This window comes from Corythoichthys intestinalis, chromosome 8 (assembly GCF_030265065.1).
Source record: "Corythoichthys intestinalis isolate RoL2023-P3 chromosome 8, ASM3026506v1, whole genome shotgun sequence".
NCBI lineage: Eukaryota > Metazoa > Chordata > Actinopteri > Syngnathiformes > Syngnathidae > Corythoichthys > Corythoichthys intestinalis.
In genome coordinates this window covers 28476690-28499492 of record NC_080402.1, presented here as the reverse complement: position 1 = coordinate 28499492, position 22803 = coordinate 28476690, and the positions used below count along the sequence as shown (strand labels likewise).

General features: G+C 37.1%; 1 protein-coding gene across 2 annotated transcripts in view; it reads right to left on the bottom strand.

Annotated features, from left to right (window-relative positions):
* Positions 1–18598, bottom strand: part of LOC130919994 (inward rectifier potassium channel 4-like) — a 38561-nt gene extending 19963 nt beyond the window's left edge. The window contains exons 1-2 of one of the 2 annotated variants that reach the window (XM_057842695.1): positions 18541–18598; positions 13968–14204 (exon numbers count right to left, since the gene is read on the bottom strand). The gene's annotated coding sequence lies outside the window, so the exon portion shown is untranslated. Of the gene's footprint in view, positions 1–13967; positions 14205–18037; positions 18101–18540 lie in introns of those variants that run through there. The other variant, XM_057842696.1, reaches the window with a different exon arrangement.
* Positions 18599–22803: the final 4205 nt, after the last annotated feature.

The following is a 22803-nucleotide window of genomic DNA, read 5'->3' as shown; positions in this document are numbered from 1 at the left end:
TTTATTTTTTGATTGAAAATTTTACAAACTTTATTAAAACGAAAACATTAAGAGGGGTTTTAATATAAAATTCTGTAGCTTGTACTAACATTTGTCTTTTAAGAACTACAAATCTACAATCTATGGATTGCTTTAACAGATTGTTAATAATGTTAATGCCATCTTGTTGATTTATTGTTATAATAAACAAATACAGTACTTATGTACAGTATGTTGAATGTATATATCTGTCTTGTGTCTTATCTTTCCACTCCAACAATAATTTACAGAAAAATATGGCATATTTTATAGATGGTTTGAATTGCCATTAATTACGATTAATTAATTTTAAAGCTGTGATTAACTTGATAAAAATTTTTAATCGTTTGACAGCCCTAGTCTTTATTAAATGCTTCATTGAGTGAGTCCACTCAAATCCATTCAAGCTGCTCGCTTACACACAATGAGTTGCCACAGCAACTGTTTAACAAGTTAAACGATATTTGACGCATGCAGCACTTTGAAGTAAGCGTCTCTGACAAGCTCAAACCTTAACCGTCTGTCAATCATCGTTAACTTTAATAAGCAACTCCAGTGCGCCTGACCAGGAAAAGCAAAATGAGCAAACATGCGAGACTACATAATTTGATCGGGACAGCTCTATAAAACACTGCATTTAATTTTTTTTTTAAATTGAAAAAAAAAATCTGTCATGGACTGAGGGTGGGAAGTTTGAAGAGCGAAATAGCGAGGGATCACTCTACTCCAATTTTGGAATAACCCTAGGCAGAAAATGGCTTCCAAAATATCCAGATATCTATTTTGTAAAAAAAAAAAAAAAAAAAATCAAGCATTTGGCCTTGGCCTAATGCACGGGGCAGACAGTTTTGCGTAATGAAAGCTTATTGATTAGTTTCTTTCTAGTGGTTTGCCTTAGGGAGCTTCAGGCCAACCAGGGGTGGAAAACCAGACGGGCATCTGTAGGTCTAAAAAAGACATGAATCAGTGGTAATCTACTGTTAGAGGAACAATTGATCTGCTGGTTGGCCCGATGACAAGGTTGTGGGGTGATTTTACCCGGCTTATTATGTCAGAAGCAGCAGAACCAAAAAGCATCGTGTTGCATAACCAATAGAGGGTCAATCGCATGCAATCCTAAAGGGCATCGGTGGCTTGTGAATCACTTTGAAATTAGTGCGCCGTGTTCAAGCAAGGTATTAATGGACGGTCTTAGAAGTATTTCCAACAACTCTGCTTTAAAAGCCTTTGTTGGATACCCAATGCGGAACCAACAATGAACAGCCTCTCAACACGCGAAACCATTCAAAGACTCACAAGCACACATCTTGATGGGATTTAGTGTCATGTAACGTGTGTGACGCTTCCAGACTTCTTTCGCTGTTGCACCAATGACAGATGTGGCCAACTCGCTGCTGATTGGCCGGATCCCGAGTGATTTTCAACTGGATAATCCTGAAAAAGGAGGTTGACGTCAACACGATGACTCCGGCATCTGGAGGAAAATGTCCTCTACGTGATATCTCAACCTTTCCCTGACAAAGTTCTTTAAGACGTAAAACCAATGTGCTCTGGAAGCCCTTAATTCGAGCGGGTTCAGTGAACAACACAAGTCACTAAGCAAAACTGATTGGCTGACTGTCACAGTGCTGTTGCCAGTTCACTTCTGATCAATTGTTGCATTTTACGTAACAAGGACACTTTTAACTACAGTCATGAAATGAAAATTTTGTACACTCATTAGATTATTGTTTTTATAGTATAATTATCTACAGGGGTTGGTTAAAATAATGGAAACACCTAACATTTTGGCATCATAATTATTGAACATAATTGTCAAAGAATGGCATGTGGGACATTCTCATGAAGTTAAGCATCTCATATGGCCGGCACAATCCCCAGACCTCAACATTATTGAGCATTCATGGGCAGTTTTAGAGATTCAATTAAGATGTCAATTTTCCCCGCCATTGTCTCTAAAAGAGTAAGAGGGTATTCTAACTGAAGAATGGCTTAAAATTATGTTAGATACAATTCACAAGTTGGATTAATCAATACCTTGGAGAATTGAGGCTGTAATTGCCTCAAAAGGCCATATTAAATTAAGTTTTTTTTTTTTTTTTAAGGTGTTTCAATTATTTTGTCATTGCATTAAAGGGAACCTCAGACTTAAAGACTTGTAGGCTCTAATAAGCAAAAATTGTTGTCTTTTACTAAAATATGTTATTAGAAACACATAAAATATTGCCATTGATTTAAAAAACTATAATATTTTGTACATATTTTGACCTACAGAGGACGCCATATTTTTATACCTGCAATAGTTGCTCGGGGTGATGACGTAGATTGTCACTGTCACTCGACAAATACGACCGGGTTACTGCAATTCCTTCTACGCGGCGAGACGTCCAACACGTGCGCTCATTGGTTAAAAGCAACGAGCAATTCCTAGTTGTGTTTTTATTGAGTCTTTTATTACCTTTTCATTGCCTCAAAATACTTTTGGCATATGTTTCCCTCTCATAAGCATTGTGTTTTCTTGTAGTAGTTTTAAAGCAGATTGTTGATCTGTTGACCACATTTGTTACGTAGCATATTTAAACCACCCTTACTTGATATTATTATGTTTAAGTATTTTCTTAAGGCATCTTTAGTATGTTCTGTCTGTATGCATCTAAACAAAACAAACTGAAAGCGCACGGTAGTACTTTGGGTGTCAAATTCGTCGCCTCTTGTAGACGTTTCACCAGTGTAGCACATTTTGGCAGAACGTTTTTTTTCCCTACTCTCATCTTGTCTCATCCCATCTGATTAGATGATTATTAAATGGTTATTAAATATTTGCATTTACCAATAAAGGCTCACAATAAAGTATCAATTGGTATAATAGTATGTTCCGTGATTGATTGCAGTAAGAGACATTTTAGTGATTGACAACTATAGACATGTTTAGCTCTTGATAAAACTGCCTTGTCATTCTGACTGGTTTAAACCGGCCTATGTTCCACAGGTCAACTTCAATATATTTAAGGAATCGTATTGTTGCATTTTATTACTTACCAAATGCTATTCTTGCTTCATGAAATGTATTTGATAAGATAGTTATTAAGTTGTTATTATATATTTGCTATTATCGATTGCTGCCCGCAATTAAGAAATGCTTTTGCTTATCGCTGCCCGCGATGAAGAAATGCTTTTGCTTATTCTTATAGTTCACAAAGAAAGAATGTTTTGTCTTGAAGAAGCCTCTTGCCTGGTCAAGGGCAGAAGAGGCCGCTTTGATTTGTTGAAATTTGCTGACACACATGTATATAATTCCATCTACATGCACACACATAGCCAAACAAAGACAAGAGGTGTTGCATTTTGCTTTTGCTGCTCGTTTTGTGAACTATCTACAGTGATGTCATGCTTTCCTCTCAGGTTCAAATTGAAAGGGTTGAACAGATGACATATTTATGTCGCTAGAGTCATACTCTGGAAGCCTGGCAGCGTAACCATGTGAGGTCACTGCCCTGCGACGTCAACAATGGCGACCTACTAGTTGAACTAGCTTTACAAGTTGTATAAAAACGAAAACATAAAGAGGGGTTTCACTATCATAATTATTTTAACTCATAATAATGTTTATCTTTTAAGAACTACAAGTCTTTCTATCCGTGGATCCCTTTGAGAACTAGTTATTAATAAATGTAGAATTCGTTCCATTTTGCATTTATTTAATGAAATTGGCAGTGTATTCAATGAAGTCTTTCATGGACAGTGGTCACTACAGTGGACAGCTATTCAAAACTTGACACTTAAGACATTTAAACCCTTATGGAGCAAGTGAGTGTTCTTGGTATATATATATATATATATATATATATATATATATATATATATATATATATTAGGGGTGTCAAACGATTAAAATTTTTAATCAAGTTAATTACAGCTTAAAAATTAATTAATCGCAATTACCGTAATTTCCCGAATATAACGCGCACTTTTTCCCCCCAAAATCAACTTGTAAAATCGTGGTGCGCATTATAAACGGGTACATGGACGGAGACAGAAATATATATATATTACATATATATGTATAAACCGATTTTTTTTTATTGACACGGCCACGTTGTGTTGAAGAAACGTATGCGGCGACCCGTTGCCGACCATTACGGTACGTGACGTCACTATTTTGTTTCGGTAATACTTCACTCTAATCGGCCGAATGATTTCGTCTGTGTTAAATTCTGCTTTTTTTACTCTTCATAAAGCACGGAATTTAGTTTCTTGAACTCATTTGAGTCAACGTTTATTGCAGCTCCGCAACTCTGACCATAACAAATGTACAGTGCTGCTCAAAAGTTTGTGAACCCCCTCAACATTTTGGAATTTTCTATTATTTCAACCTGATTTCCTAATCAATCAATTCAGTAGTTTTTTTTTTGTTTTTTTAACAGTTGTGTTGTCGAGACTAAATTAAAAAGAGTTTTCATCAACTGATGTAGGTGCAAAATTAAACTGTTTGGTCACAACCAAAACCGCCATGTCTGGCGAAAAGTCAACACTGCATACCACCAAAAGAACCTTCTCCCAACAGTGAAGCATGGAGGTGGGAATGTCAAGATCTGGGCTTGCTTTTCATCCTCAGGACCTGGACAACTCCACATAGTCCAGGGAATCATGAATTCTGAGGAATATTGTCAAATCCTAGAACATAACCTGACTACATCTGTTTTGAAGTTAAAGCTTGGCAGAAGGTGGATCATGCAACATGATAATGATCCAAAGCATTCCAGCAATACAACCAAGGAATGGCTGAAAAAGAAGAAGATTCGTGTTCTGGACTGGCCCAGTCAAAGTCCTGACCTAAATCCCATTGAAATGCTGTGGCGGGACCTGAAGCGAGCAGTTCATGCCAGATGCCCATCAAACCTCTCTCAACTGACTGCGTTCTGCAAGGAAGAATGGGCAAAAATCCCCCAAAGTAGATGTGAGAGGCTGATTAGTCACTACAGAAACCGTTTGGTTGAGGTAATCTCTGCAAAAGGAGGCGCAATATCCTATTAACTGAAGGGGTTCACATACTTTTGCACACATGATATCTGAGTTTTTCTTAAATCAACCACTTTTGTTAAATAAAGAATGACAATATAACTATTTCTTTTGTTTCAGTCCATTATTTGGAATGTCAGTATTGTGGATTTGGGTATAACTTAACATTTAATAAGGTTATTTTAGTTTTTTTTACAAAAAATCTGACCATCGCTGTGGGGTTCACAAACTTTCGAGCAGCACTGTATATAGTTCCTATTGTTACTGTCGTGGTCACAGCGATGAGCTCTCACGGATTTCCGACTTACGTTCTCACTTTCATTTTACCGTAATAATCCATGGAAGAAACATTTATTCATCATGATGAAACGAGCAAGTTATACAGCAGCGTTTAAAAGAAAAGTCACATCTGTTTTGTTTTCTCCTAGATTCTGGTAAGCTGGAGAAGTTGTCAAATTGTATTAGTGCCGTAAATATTGTCAGTTTATGGTAATGTTTTGAACTACCAATATGCTATGCTTGTGCTGTGTTTCACCAGTCAGTAAAATGACATTTCTGTATCTGTACACGAGCTCTGTTTTCTTGTATTCTTCTATTTATTAGCGCTAAAATTAGGGTGCGCGTTATAAACGGGTACAATATTTTCCCCTAGATTTTACAAATAAATTTGGGGTGCGCATTATACACGGGTGCGCCTTATATTCGGGAAATTACGGTAATCGCAATTCAAACCATCTATAAAATATGCCATATTTTTCAGTAAATTATTGTTGAAATGGTAAGATGAGACACTAGATGGATATATACATTCAACATACGGTACATAAGTACTGTATTTGTTTATTATAACAATAAATCAACAAGATGGCATTACCATTATTAACATTCTGTTAAAGCGATCCATGGATAGAAAGACTTGTAGTCCTTAAAAGATAAATGTTAGTACAAGTTATAGAAATTTTATATTAAAACCCCTCTTAATGTTTTCGTTTTAATAAAATTTGTAAAATTTTCAATCAAAAAATAAACTCGTAGCTTGCCATTGTTGATGCCAATAATTACTTACAAAATGCTCATGGGTGCTGAAGCCTATAAAATCAGTCGCACCCAAGCGCCAGCAGAGGGCGACAAAACTCTGAAAAACACAACAAGTACACATTTCACTGTGCTGTCATTTTAATGTTTGAGCGAGGCATGTGTGTTAGTTGCCTCAAATATTTTAACGTGATTAATTTTAAAAAATTAATTAGCGCCCGTTAATGCGATAATTTTGACAGCCCTAATATATATATGTATATACAGTATTTTTAAAAATTACACTTAAGACCTCCAACTCTTTATCGGGCAACTGACTATTATTAGTCAGTAAAAATTTTTTAATTATTAGCAAATATTATGAAATTATTTTTTTTGAACGATCAATTATTACTCTATTTTAAATATATATATTTAACATTAAAAAAACATTTATAAATCAATAGAATGTTGTTAAAAACTACAACAAAAATACAAACTAAAATGAATAAAAACAAAAATTAGCATTGGTAACGGCTCCAAGTTGATTTTTTCTTTTTCACAGTATTTAACATATTTCATGCCATTGATGAAGACAGATGTCCAATTCATTTAAACCAGGAAGACTGGCTTTGAATGCTAATGTTTCAGTACAAATTAATTTACCCCTCCCAGTCAAAATGGATTGGACGTCTAGTGCTGTCAATGGAACCATTCAGATGAATGACTGCCCTGTAAGAGTTTAAAAAACTAGACAAAAATAAATCATAATACATGCATGAAAGGGTTAAAATCAGGGCAAGACATTTCACACTTTGTGTATATGCGTATGGTTATTAATATTTTTTTTTTTCAAAGTTTTCAGTTTAATTCAATTTTTTGCCGAAGCACAACTATGTAGCTGTTAGACATGCTCCCTTGGGGAGACTTTTAGTAATTAATAGTTGGGAAAAGCTGCTTTATTGTTCTGGAAGTTGCCATAGTAACATTTCTCTTCACTTGACAAGGCAAATTCTTCTTGTGGGTGTGTTTGTGACTTGTGTTGCTCATTTTGAGGGTAAAAAAAACTCACGAGTTTGTCATCCTACAGGGCACCTTCACATACAGTATTGAAGGAAATACAGTAAACATTACAGGCAAATGTATGATCATTCTGATATTGTGCAAGTTTTACAGCACGACGAACAATTGAATCAAAACTCTGTACTAACAAAGCAAACCAACAAAAGTAAAAATTCAGGCCACAGCATGAATAGACAGCCACGTGATCTAATCAAGATTCATCAAAAGAAGAATATCCCTCACGCCTGACATCAGCCTTACTCGAACATGTCAGGGATACCAAACTAACATTTCCAACGTAATCTCATGCAAGGCAAAAGATGGAGAAAGCCCTAGTCAAATACCAGATTACTCGGCCTCTTAATCTCTCAGTCCAAACAACAATATGAAAGGTGGTTGCCACAAGACCCGGCCTGAACCGTTCTGAGTAATCTGAGCTCTAATGATGTGAGCAGAAGGATAAACAATGTGAAGAAGAATTAAAGACAGAAAGAATTCAAGATTAAGAGCGTCTACATAAGAAAAGGGAGTTTTTTAAAGATTGGCCCAAGTGTAAACGGGAAAGAGTACAATAGAGATTAAAATGAAGAGATTATGACATCAGAGATTGTTACTGCATCTAATGGTATTTACTGAAAAAGAGAATGAGAGTGTGAAAAAACCCTTATAATGTGTTGAAAAAGAAAATGAAAATACAGAGTAGTTTTATTCACTTTATGCAACACTGTGGTTTCCTTAAAAAATAGACTGAAAATACCCACAATATGTATAATTTAAGAACAAAAATTTATTGGCTGCCAGTGATGGTAACAGGTGTCCAATCATGCGGCTCTTTTCATCCCTCTTATGTGAATTTGTATTAAAGGATTGAATTAAATGGTATAACAATTGGTTAGTTGCTCGTGAATATTTCAAAAGATAGAGTACTTACAGTGAGGCAAAAAAGTATTTAGTCAACCACTAATTGTGCAAGTTCTCCCACTTGAAAATATTAGCGAGGCCTGTAATTGTCAACATGGGTAAACCTCAACCATGAGAGACAGAATGTGGGGGAAAAAAACCTCCTGGCGGCGCATTGTGTTACTCATAGTAGCCTTTGTGACTGTGGTCCCAGCTCTCTGTAGGTCATTCACTAGGTCCCCCCGTGTGGTTCTGGGATTTTTGCTCACCGTTCTTGTTATCATTTTGACGCCACGGGGTGAGATCTTGCATGGAGCCCCAGATCGAGGAAGATTAACAGTGGTCTTGTATGTCTTCCATTTTCTAATAATTGCTCCCACAGTTGATGTCTTTACACCAAGCGTTTTACCTATTGCAGATTCAGTCTTCCCAGCCTACAATTTTCTCTCTGGTGTCCTCCGACAACTCTTTGGTCTTGGCTAGGGTTGTTCCTATCATGTTTTTTTGCTCCCGATTCAATTTCAATCATTCCTGATAATTTTTCCCGATCATATACATTATGGCAATGCATTAAGAAAAAAATGAATAAAACTCGGACTAATATATACATTCAACATACAGTACATAAGTACTGTATTTGCTTATTATGACAATAAATCCTCAAGATGGCATTTACATTATTAACATTCTTTCTGTGAGAGGGATCCACGGATAGAAAGACTTGTAATTCTTAAAGGATTCATGTGACTTTGTATATTGTGACTAAATATTGCCATCTCGTGTATTTGTTGAGCTTTCAGTAAATGATACTGCAGCCATTCAACCCAAATGCATGATGGGAAGTGCAACCATGACTGTGCGTAGGGGCACCAATTGATATATCTTCTCTGCGTTGGGAAAGAACATAGGGTGTTAAGAAAATGATCAACTACTACCTTTCTCCCCCACATTGCCTCCCACCTTAGTTTTAATTGCTGAGAGAGGGAATGTAAGGCTTTAGCTAAATAAAAAAGGCTCCAAAGGCTGTCAAAATTCTCTCTACTCATTATATGCTGCGTTTAGCTCTATATATTGGTAAAACGGCGCCTTTATAGATTGAACGCGACAATGCGTGAGTGGGTCGTGCAGCGCATGCGTTAATTATTTACTTTAAGCCAAAACTACTCTGGATGAGTGTAAGACATATATATATATATATATATATACATAAATATATAAAAAAAGGCATGTCCAATATTTTTTTGCCGATTCCGATATTTTGAAAATGACATGATGGGACCCGATCGGCCGATCGATCGGGACATCTTTAGTCTTGGCCATAGTGTTTGGAGTGTGACTGTCTGAGATTGTGGACAGGTGTCTTTTATACCGATAATGAGTTAAAACAGGTGCCATTAATACAGGTAACAAGTGGAGCCTCGTTAGACCTCGTTAGAAGAAGTTAGACCTCTTGCTTTTTGTAGGTGACCAAATACTTATTTTCCACTCTAATTTGGAAATAAATTCTTTGGTTTTTTTTCCCACATTCTGTCTCTCATGGTTGAGGTTTACCCATGTTGACAATTACAGGCCTATCTAATCTTTTCAAGTATAGGAGAACTGGCACAATTGGTGGTTGACTAATTACTTATTTGCCCCACTGTATATAGTGCATTTATCTACATTGCTGCAATGCCCAAAGCACTTTACATTAGCAGACATTTACCCTTTCACGCACACATTCACGCACCAATGGCGCTGCTGCCATGCAAGGCGCTGCCAACCCACTGGGGGGAAATTAGGGTTCAGTGCCTTGCCCAAGGGCACTTTGGCAGCAGGCAGTCCTAGCTGGGAATCGAACTGCCAAACCTTTATTCCCATGACAACTCAAGCTACAAACTGCGCCACAGCCGCTCAGGCCCAAAGAAACAATTCTGAAAATTTTGATGTGAGTCTTTTGTACTTTAACCATTTATAGGGCAAGTGACTATTTTTGGTCATTAAAAATAATTTTTAAATCAGCCTCATAAAGGCTTGGTGTCCACATATGTGGATATAACATTTTGAGTCATGTAAGCCAAGATATTGACATTTGCTGTGCCATGTCTCAATTTTTCATTTTGTATTTATTTAATTATTATTGTACTTGTATTATATATTTTTGTATCCAATTTGATAAATAAATAGAATCCTGCTCACAATTTTAGGCAGCCATAAAGTTTAATTATATTATTTGGACTATCTTATGGGGGAAAAAAATGAATCAAGTGAATAACATTATTTCTATTTCCTGTGTTAAAATACTTTGGATCTCCAAATAAAATATCTTGATGATAAAAATGTAAATTTCCATTTATTTTTGGAGATATATTAGAGGTAATATATAAGGGTGCGAAAAATGGTAAGCAAGACTGTAAAATGATAAGCGAAGAAAATGTTCATGAAAACAAATGTAATAAAATTAAAATGAAGAAAAACAGGAACACACTCTGTTTATGTGCTCCAGTATCACTCTAAAGTTGTTGTTTTTTTTCATAGTATTTTATTTAAGTAATTTCCCGAACTGACAATGACAGACTGGCTGTTAATGTTCATGTTACAAATGGTATCCAGTGAGTTAAATGATTGCCCTAGGGTTAACTTAGACACAATTACAGTGATCCTTCATTTTTCGTGGTTAATGGGTACCAGAACCCGCCGCGATAAGTGAAAAACTGTGAAGTAACACCCACATTGTGTTCAATGTATTTATTCAGATTTAGCATTGGAAAGACATACATATAAGACATGTTGTTTTCCCTTTTTTCCCCAAAGTATAATTAAAACAAATGTATATTTTAAAAAAGGGTTTTTAAGTACTTCAAATGTAATAATTATTATAAGTTTTAAACATGTTACTGTCCCACCGCATTATTTTTAAACAAGAATAAATACTGTAGTAGAAAAATGCTTGGCTTTAATAAATGCTTCATTGAGTGACTCCACTCACTCCACGTAGGGGTGTGACAAAATATCGAAATGGTGATATATCGTGATACTTTGTATCCCAAATGATTATCGATATGCTCCTGCCAAGAATCGAGATATCGTTTTGAAAAGGTGTCAATGTCTAAAAAAAACAACAACAAAAAAAAACAACAACCAACAAGTTGCCACCAAAATTTTCCACCATAATAGAGTCTCAGTTAATTCTAAGGCTGCATTGACGGTGCTCGACGCCCAATCCATTTAGACTGGGAACGTTTGTTCATTTGAAACCAGAGCATTCAGGGCATTTACAGGTCACTTGCTGTTCATTTTAGGACATTTCCACGTCATTTTCTGTTGAGTTTGAGTCACTGCCTATTCATTTGGATGATTCCCAGGTCATTTCCTGTTCTGTACTCAAATAGGAAGAGACCCATAAAATACCCCAAAATCAACAGGAAGTAACTGAAAATCAACAGGTAAATGACCTTTAATGGCCCAAAATTACCTCATTGCCAGGCACTGGCTGCCACTACTGGCCATAGACGTTCAATCCGTTTGAGAGGGGGGGATTGCAGCGAATGAACGAACCCTCCCAATTCAAATGGATTGGACGTCTACTAATGATAAACTCATTCCAATTCACAGCAGAAGCTTGTTTTTCTGTTTATTAGTTGTTTGTAGAATATCCTTGAATGATTTCCTGACCAATGTATCCATAATCGTTGTATCGTCAGATCATCGTTATCGTGAGCTTTGTATCGCACAATGAGTTGCCACAGCAACTGTTTAACAAGATAAACGATGATTGACGCATGCAGCGCGTTTGAAGTTTGTGACTCTGGCAAGATCAGACACAAACATCTGTCAACATCTTAACTTTAAAAAGCAACTCCAGTGCACGGCCTGATGAACAAAGAGCAGGGAGAGGGAGGGGGGGAGCGAGAGTGAGACTACGTGATCAGCTTGGGACAGCCCATCTGTATATACATATACGGCGGAAAACACTCAGGTGATTTGAAGGTCCGCTCTGAGACCCCCAATTTGGCCAAATTTCAAAATTGTCTGTTATGCATGTGTAATACATCAATGGAAAACTCAAAATCTCAATTTTCTGGGGGAAGAAAAATTTTGAACAGGAGGGCGTTTAAAAAAAAAAAAAACACATTAAACAGCAAAACCCTATCTGGAGGGGAGAGCACACGAGAGCAGAATTACAGATGCCATGACTTTAACGAATTATTATTGCGTACTTATCTTGTTTCGATCCAAAAACTCCATGTAGCATGTATCACTGAGTGTCAAGACACAGCTGTGAATGGCCAAAGCTGGATCTTTTGGGAATTTTATGGGGTGAAACATGGTAATATAACAAGGGTGGTGATGCAGAAATCGCAGACATCAAGGAGTGGTCGAGATGTTTTTCATATATTTACCCTTTTAAACTTTTTTTTTTTTTTTTTTTTTTTTTTTAATTTTCTTTGTTTGGATCTATTTTTTTATCATCTAACATATCGGGGAAAATGCAAAAGTACCCAAAAAAATACAATTAAGCGATAGTTATGAGGCAGATATCCGTGACTTTTTTACAGACATCATTTTTTTCATTCTGACGTAATTTGTTTAAAAGTTTAAACCATGCGAGTGAATAATTTAAAAAAAAAAAAATATTTTTAACGAAATATTGGACATCGAATAATGATTCCAAGCTAAAAATGACAGACATTTTGAATAATAAATATAATTACTTGCCATTTTTTTATGGCTAGGTTGAAACAAAAGCAGTTGTGCGACATCTGTAAACGGGGGTTTCCAGGGTAAAAGGGACAAATTAAAAATGGTTTGGGGGCTTAATGGGCCAAGAATCTGCTATGGCAGCATATAGACATATTGTTCTATCAAAAAACAACAGTTCTTTTGGCTTAAAATACATCAGTTTATTTTATAGAGAGTTGCAACAGCAGAAACTGCTTTTTCAGTCTTGTCTGTGTTTTCCGCCATAAATATTTTTTTATATTTGCGATGGACTGAGTGGGCACGTAGTTTGATGCGCAAAGTAGCGAGGGATCACTGTAAACTATACATTTAATAAAAGTCAAATTTTTGCGTACCAATCAAGGGAGTCTGCATACCACTAGTGGTACGCTTACCATACTTCGAGAACCACTGGCTTAAATGATTCTACTATTATTGTCCAATATGTATTTATGATACATGTAGCTAAGAGTTAACCGTATGGAAAATACATTTGCATTATAAAGCTTAACATTTGGAACTTTAAAGTGTTTTGAATGAATTTTTACTAACTATACTAACTATATTCAAAATTATGTCAACATGTAATACCATTCTTCACAAAACTGGTCATCTGCCTTCTTAAATACATTTTCCCACACAGGCTGTATCTTTAAAATATGTGTCTGTAATTTAAAGAGTAACACAACATAGCTGAAAATTACAATGAAGTTTCCACCATCGACTGCAATCAATGGTTCAAAGTATGCAAACACAAGTTATGATGGGGCGCTTTGCAGACGAAGCTCCACGTGTGACGTATGTGGGCCTGATTGAGGCCACAGGAGCTGTCCAGTGCTGAAAATCGATGCGCGGCCTGCGGGAACAATCGACAGGCGGGAAGAGGTTGGGGGAAGTGAGGGCTGGGTAGCGAGCCCCTTCTCTTAACTAAACTGGAAAGTGATTTTGTCCATTCAGATGTTTTCCTCTCTCTCCCTTTACACTGGCAACATGTTTTACTGTCGACTCACTCAGCCAGATGAATGTTTCGTTGAACTATTGATCCACATGTTTCAGATTGTTTTGGTTATTCTTTTGAGTTTCAGAAAGATTTGAAAGATTTTCACATTTTCGTATTTGGATTAGATGTCACTCAAATGCAGTACTCAAAATTTTTGTTATTTTAGCAAACTAATCTGCGTTTCGAGCATCTATTCATGAAAATATTCGTCATTTTTTAGGAAAAAGCCTTACTTTAAATAAATAAAGCTTACCTTGGCTTTTCGGCAGTGTCGATCATTTGAAAACAGTTGTTGCTTTCATCCTGAGTCTGGTCACTGTTCACTTCTCCACGCGCTTTAATGTTGAAACAAATTGCGTGCTTTGGCTTGCACAAACTTTGAATTGTCCCCAATCTAAGCTTTGTCATCGTTGTTCCATAGTGGTGAAGCGTTTCACTGCTGCCTCTCTCGTGCATCGGATGCAATCTGTGTGCGTCTGTCTTTGTGAGTCTGTGAGATCGTGGGAGAGAGAGAAAGAGAGAGAGTCTGATTATCTTTCTATTTATATTTACTGTACTATTGTTTTAGAGACGCGTTGTTTTGTGGTTACTATTTAGTCATATAAATATTTGCTGTTTTTTTTTTGTTTTATTTGTTTTGATTTTCGGTGTAGTTTGTAAACTATTGATCAATTATCTAGATCAGTGGTTCTTTACCTTTGCTAAAGGTACCGAAACCCGCATGAGTTTTGCACGTGCATTAACTGAACCCTTTGGTCTTAGAAATGAGTAAAATCTTTTTTTAATTTTCCAAATTCAAAATCGATATATCTAAACTAGCAAGCTAAAACCTACTGTAAGTGACTTTCCATTTAAATTTGTTCTCATTTAGACAGCATGTTTTTCAACAGGCCAAAATGTATGTTTTTATCTTTATGCCTGCAGCATCGTCAGACCACTGAACCAAGACTGGCCAATTGCGTATATCTTAGAACTTTTCATTCAAATTTGATGGAATGTATTTTCTATTGTTCAACATTAAACCTGCTTGGTTGCATTAACCTTGGCCGTGCAGTTTCTATCATGTTTACGTTTCAAATGATCTCAAATTTAATGAAACACCTGCACAAAATGATCACCAAATTTGTAAACAAAGTCATTATGTTAAAATAAAACACACAAATATTTTCACAAATCCAATAAACTGTTCATTTTCAACAAATAATTTTGCCTTCTGATTTGTTTTTCACATCAGAAAATGAAACTAAACCAGATTCATTTGACACTGTTTTTATTTTTGTTTTCTTGTCGAAATTATCATCAATCATCAATTACCATTCCGGACCTCGGTGCCACTTTTCCTGTCGTGTTTTCCATGTCTCCCTCCTCCAAAACACCTGAATCAAAAATAATCAGGATCATTATTTGGTTTCTGGAGAGGTTGCTGATGACATAATCATTTGATTCAGGTGTATTAGGGGAGAGAGAGGTGGAAAACACGACAGGAAAAGTGGCACCGAGGTCTGGATTTAGTGAACCCTGCAATATATACAGCTACAATGTAAAACGATCTGTTCTGGCAGATCTGACATTTTTTTCTGTTATAGGCTCAATTGGGATTAACAAAAGTATGTCCAGTCTATGTCTGTCTATTTGCTAACTTACAGAATAAAGAGAGATCAACAGTTCTGTTCAAAATCCCACGGCAGTAGTGTTGTTGTATTATGTTTATATTTGGCGGAAAACAAAGACAAGGCTGAAAAAGCAGTTACTACTCTTGCACCCCTCTTTAAAATAAACTGCTGCATTTTAAGCCAACTGTTGTGTTTCATAGAACAATATGCTACCATAGCAGTTTCATGGTGCATTAAGCCACCGAACTATTTTTGATTTGTCCGTTTTACCCTGAAAATCCCCTTTTACAGACGTCACGCAACCGCTTTTGTTTCAACCCAGCCATAAAAAGAAGGTATTTACCGTGTTGGCCCGAATATAAGACGGTGTTTTTTGCATTGAAATAAGACTAAAAAAGTGGGGGTCGTCTTATATTCGCGGTCCAGACATTATACCCATTCACGACGCTAGATGGCGCCAGATATCATTGAAGCGATGTTCTGTCATGACAGATCTCAGCTACTCTCAAGTTTAACCAGTTTGCATTATTTTATTGCAATGTTTTTCTTTATTCAGATTTGTTTCAAGACTACAGTTACAGTTAGACTTCACTTTGATGGTTAATGCAGTTATTGCAATTTAGTTGTTTTATCACAATAGATTGGTTTATTTACATTTAAAAACCAGAAGCCATTCATTTACGAATAAGATTGCACTTAAGTTTACATATTTAAATGTTCAAATATTAAGATTTAAATGAGGCAAAATAGCATGCTTTTTCTCTCAAATATATTGTTATAATCATGTTTCAGATGTACTGTAATTATTTTCTGTATAAAAATTAATTTGATGTTCAAAAAGTCTTGTTCCAAACGTGAGTCTTGAAAAAGAGAGGGTCATCTTATAATCAGGGCCGTCTTATCTTCGGGCCAATACGGTATATTTATTATTCAAAATGTTTATCATTTTTAGCTTAGAAACATTAATGTCTAATATTTAGTTTAAAAATAGGAGAATTTTTAAAATTATTCACTCGCATATTTTAAACGTTTAAACAAATTACGTCACAATGAAAAAAATAGTGTCTGTAAATAGGTCACGGATATCTACCTCATAACTATCGCTTAATTGTACATTTTTTAAAATTTGTTTCTGTCAGATTTCCCCCGATATTTTAGATGATAAATAATCGATCCAAACAAAGAAAAATTGGAAAAAAAAAAAAAGTTTAAAAGGGAAAATATTTGAAAAATCTTGACCACACCTTAATGTCTGCGATTTCTGCATTGCAACACTTGTTATATTACCGTGTTTCACCCATAAGATCCCCCAAACCTCCAGCTGTGGCCATTCATAGCTGTATCTTGACACTCGGTGAGACATGCTACACGGAGTTTTTGGATCAAGTAATATATAATATCTCAGTAAAATCATGGTGTCTTAAATTATGCTCTCTCATGCTCTCACTTCGAGTTAGGGTTTAGGGGTTTAAAGCTGTAGTGTGAAGTAATTTCTTCACATGCCAAATAGGGTCACAAGTAAAGTAATTAAACATTGTCCACCAAATAAAGCATGAAAAAATAATTTATATGTTGTATATTTGACAAAATAATCGCGTTTCCGAAGTTCGAGCCTGAAAGGGGACGAACCCGGAAGTGATACGTCACACCGGGAACAGCGTTGGCAGCTCCATACATACGGCCGCCAAACAAAGCCCTCTAAACAATGATTCAAACAGCGATATAAGCGATAGACCGAGCGCAAGGGAGGAGATCCAAGTTTTTGAAAAGTTGGAGGAAGAAGAGGAGCTTGGAATTTTATGTTGGATCTAACATGTATTAGCCAGACGCTAATCAGAATGCAAACAATGTATCTAGACTACCTGACATGGAATGGATACAAGACCCATCGAGATTACAACATTGGTAAGATATAGGCTGCTATTATTTTTATGATTTGAAGATGCAGGCATTTGCACATAATGTTATGTTTTTGTCTATCTGATGACATTGTTTTAAAAAATAATAATCAGACTTCATGTTCATTTTGGCAGATCCGGCAGCTCTCGTGCATACAGTATAAAATAATAATATAAAAACGTTGGGGGGAAAGAAGGAGATGAGTCTTAGATGGCTTTCTCCACTTTATTGTGGCAACAATAAGAAAACAAAATAATAGCGGACTGCCGCCACATTCGACCGCGAAGTTTTGCTTCTCGCAGATCTCCTCCTCGCCTCCCACTCCAACGTCTCTTAAACGGATTGTGCATGTCTTGTTATGAGCTTTTTGTTTACAAACGTATCGAACACACGACGCGCTGACAACATTGTCTCTTTATTAACACATGGAGCAGTTCTTATGGAAAAGTTAGAACACAGCTCGGCACAGCTCTCGGCAGGAATTGACGTCTAATGGCGTGAGGAAATGTAGTTTTTTCACACAAGCGAACAGATTACAAAGCACCACTTCAGTGTTGTCCCGAGACTACATTTCCCATGATTCACTGCGTGACCTGCGCGCTCGCTGATTCGCTGCGAGATTGACTCAATGGCTACGCTAAACCAACACGCTATTTTTCAGCTGTCACCTGTCAGCGGCTCTCATAAAACGCAAACTAGAAGCCTATCATGCGATCACCGTGAACGCTGAACCGTCCATAAGCAATGCAATGCTTGAAGCATGAAGGTGGAAATACATAATACAAATACAAATAAATGTGCACAAACTCACCGGCGGTGTGTATCTTACAGCAACGTGACCGTGAATTACCGTGACGCCGACCCGTTTATATGCACATCCACACCCGATTGACAGTGGATTAACCCTTTCGGGCATGATCGTAGATGACGCACAATTTAAACACGCTTAACCTAGCGAACGCAACAACAACTATGATCGGGGATTTCCACGAGTTAACTTTCGGCTAACGTCGCTAGCTTATACTGTTCAATTCCATAACAGTTGGCAGCTATGCTTTGACAAAGTCATCAGTCATCTATCCAAAAATCACAGTTACTTTTTGGCAAATCCTTGATCATAAGCAGACCGGTTAAGGAAGCAGGCATCTTCGAAGTGTTTGCAGCAGAGAACACTACTCGATGATGGCGTGAAATTCATTCGCTTCGTGCGAACGGAAGATGTCCATTTACGTGCCCTGCTATCCTTTGGCCACTCATGCAACTTTTCGTTTGAGCGAGAACAAAACATCGCCACACAGCGCTGTGGTATCTTACCTAGAAGCAATGCGACAAACAATACTGTTCTATGGTGGACTTCCCTCGCACGTCTAGGTGTGACGTAATTTCCGAAGATTTCCGAAGATTGCCGAAGAAAAGCATTTTCGTTGTCAAGGGAGTTGCTGTGGGTTAAACAAAGAATCTGGAAGGGTTGCGTTACAAAAAAAAAAAGAAAATATGCTTATAATTGTTTAGCCATTGATATTATTCAAAAACATGGTTGGCCAACCTTACTTCAAAGTTCCCCTTTAAGCATATCTATTTTTAAAAATGCCCTCCAATTTTTCTTCCCCCAGAAAATTGAGATTTTAAGCTTTCCAATGATGCATCACAGATGCATATAGGAGAATTTTGAAATTTGGCCAAATTGGGGGTCTCAGAGCGGAACTTCAAGTCACCTGAGTGTTTTTCGCCAGACATATTTTAACATTGTGGGTTATTCATAATCAAAACAAATTAAGAAGTGTAAAATCGACATTTGTATTTGTCTATATTACACCCAAGCTCTTGTTTGATCTTTTTATGAATGAGATAAAAAGTAAATATCAGACTTCTCACAACATTGCACAGTATTGGAGGTTGAACAATTCTAAATACAACTGTATTTATTCAAAGGCAACTTCTAAAGGGAAGTAGGCAAGTGTAATGGTTATATAAAGTAAAATATAGTAAAATACTCTCAAGCAAAACCCAGATGATGCTGTATGTCTTGTCCTGGTAGAGGTTCTTTATGACAAGATTTGCATTCATGGATCCGTCTAAAACACACTGATTCTTAGGGGCCGGTTACATGGTGACGCTATGACACTGTTACGTCCCAAAGACGGCTCGCGAAGGGCGTAACATAAAAGAAGCCACAGAAGTTTACAAGTGGACACAAATTTATTCACAATAATCAAACTCGCAATGAATATATACAAAATGTGGAAGAAGCGCGGCTTCAGGGTAAGCCCAGGCCAAAACAACAAACAAAAGGATCTACACTTAAACCCAACCTGCTAGCTAAACCCTGATCGTAAAAAGCAAAGAACAAAAAGACAGCCACTACCCTAGCTTCCTACTCTAAACAAAACAGGAGAAAACGTGTTGAACAGAAATGGCAGCTTACCCTTACTGCTTCAGTGCTCATATTTACAGAGGTGAACAAAAACGATCCAATAACGAATAAACACAAAAGACCTAACCGAAAAAGCGGGAGTGTATCAAACTAGCGATCAAATGCACACGAGAGTGAATGGCGAGCAAATAGCTTCGAGGAGGACCGTGGCACAAATGCTGTCAAATGCGACCTCCCAGAGTGTTGACAGCGGCAGGTTTATGAAGCTTGGCACCTTTTCGTCGTGGCCAATCATCAGCGACGACGTCGTCAGTCCGTCCGGCGTCGATCAGCTTTCGTCACAGTGGGAGGGGAAGCAGCCAGTTGGAAGAGGCGAGATCAGCTGACTGAAAGAGTCTCAAAAAATAACAATCAAACGGCCAGGGCCGTCACAGACGCCAAGACGCACCAATTGTGTTGCGGAATGGCCTAGTCTTTACATGGTGAAAATGGAAGACGAAGACGCAAACTTTTGATCCTTGCCTCCAAAACGGAACAATTTGATTGCAGGCTTGCTCCTCAACCGTTTAAATGGAAAGCTCTCGCTCCGACAGCGTCAACACACGCTGCTACTAAACACTGAAAACAGCAAACATGGCAGAATGTTGGCTTTAATTTTCTGTTTTCATAAGTATTTTTAATTTAAATATACTTAATGTTAAATCCTGTGGACCCCATTGCTTGGAATGGGCAAGTATGTATTCTTCCGGGCTGAGGAGGTTGCTGTCAAGGAAGTATATCATTGGCTTTCGCCTTGTAAAACTGCACTGCCTCCTAGAACCTGGCATGAATACTACATGGTTTTCACACGGAATTGCGACATCATTCGAAAAGAGACTGAATCAAGACGGAACCATATGAATGCAAACATGAATTTGTCGTATTCTCGGACCGTCACCATGTGAACGGCTCCTTAGTGAAAAACCTGAGAAAGTTTACACCCTTGGTCATCAGCTTTGAGACTCTTTCTCATTCAACTGAATGGTGAAAAGTCTCAATACTTATGACCACGGGTGTACGTGATAAGGTCTGTCTCATCCTTGGATACAATTTTTAGATGCCTGAACAAGTCATGTTCATCTGTTCAAATATTCAAACATAAGCATAAATAACAAGGGAATTACATCCATCATGACACAAAAAGAATAAAAATGTTGCGCATCCCAGCAATTAAAATGTTTTGGTCCAAAGTTTCTAAAATTACCGTATTTTCCGCAGTATAAGGCGCACCAGATTATGAGGCGCACCTTCAATGAATGACATATTTCAAAAATTTTTCCATACATAAGGCGCACCGCATTATAAGGCGCATAGAATAAACGCTACAGTGGAGGCTGGGGTTATTTTATGCATCCATTAGACAGTGCTCCACTCAATGTCACACACAATGTCAACAAAACAGCAACACAACAGCAAGGTAAAACATGTAGTGCAACATTTATATCACATAGTGGAGGGGAACTTTTTTCTTTTCCACAGTCACCCTTCTTATGTTAGATGGGTAATTTTTCCACTGTTTTGCAATGTATGCACTGTATTTGACCAGAGCATGTATAAAGGCCAAAAACGCCTATGACTATACCTGCTGCCTGTGTTGAATTGTCAAATATAAAACTATTCATTCAAAATTGGGGGGGAATTTTTTTGTCTTTTTGGTCTCAAAATGTTGATTTGTAATTGGTCCTCCTGGTCCTTGGTCATCCTCTTGCTTCCTCCACTTCCTCACCATTGATTTGTTAATGTTAAATTCTCTCGCTGCTTCTCTATTCCCATGTTCTACTGCCTTCCTGATCGCGTTCAGTTTAAACTATGCGTTGTAAGCGTGTCTTAATAGGAGCCATTTCAGGGTCTTTACACAACCACACAAATGGAAATGAAACGCCGTTTTGTATATCCCAGCATGCACCACGCATGGGATATATAAAACGGGGGGAAATGGAGTCGGCCGCTGTGTGTGTGTGCGTGTATGAATACAAACATGGCAAGCAAGTAAGATTTCGTATATTATGATAGAGATTATTTGTTATTATTTGTGGTTTTCTTATTATAATGGTGCAATTTTGTAAGCTCGTTTTTGTTTGCAAATTTGTATAAATCTGTCAAAAAAAAACGGTTGCGGCTCAATAGTGATTCATATGTAAGGCGCACCGAAATATAAGGCGCACTGTTGGCTTATGAGAAAATTTAAGGCTTTTAGGTGCGCCTTATAGTGCGGAAAATATGGTATCTCAATTTTGAAAGAAGGAAGCATCATGTTGTGGGGGTTGTTTTGCTTCAGGAGGGACTGGTGTGTTTGACAAATTAGATGGCAAGTTAACATCATTTGATGGTGATGATATTTCAATGCAATTTTTGATATTTTAACAATCATCAGTATGATGGAGATAGAAGTGATTTTGAAACTGTTTTTAAGACTGTTTTAGAGTTTTTTTTTTTTTTTTTTTTTTTTTTTTGTGAGCGCAAATCTGAGATCTCAACTTTACAAGAAGCCGCCACAATTCATCATGAAAGATAGTTGAAGCTTTTTAGTGCCAAATCCAATGAAATTTACTCCCAAACTAAACAGAAAATGTGGAGAATTATGTTTTGTTTTCATTTGAAAGACCATGTCCGTAGTTTAGCCTTGATTTCATTCATTTCAAACTTCAATCAAAGCAAAAAAAAAAAAAAAGACAACTATATTAACGTAGAAAGTATTCATCCTCATTCCGTGTTATTTGACTTTAGATATAACTGCGCAGAAACAAATGTGTAATGGTGGTAATGTCAAACAGCTGCAGTGTCAGCGTGGTGTCACCCTCCTCGTGCCAACCTCAGATGCAGGCCTGTGCCAAAAGGAGTGATTAAGTTAGTTGTCCGTCATTATGTGTTGCTTAAGCACAGGTTATATAACAGTTAGTTATGCTAGGAAGTACATGAATCCTAATGCTGGTAAAGTGTAAAAAGGGGATTTCACTTTGGGACAATCAATTTTTAAAGGAGTGAGAAATCATGAGTAGGGTGGGTGACGCTCCAGAAGGTCATTAAATTACCCGATGTGCCGAACAGTAATATATAGAGTCCATCTCTTTGGGCTATATTTTGAGGTTGTATTTTGCTTAGAAAATGACTGCAAATGAGACCAAACTTTTTAGTTTCCATGGGAACTGTATCTTTGCCTCTCT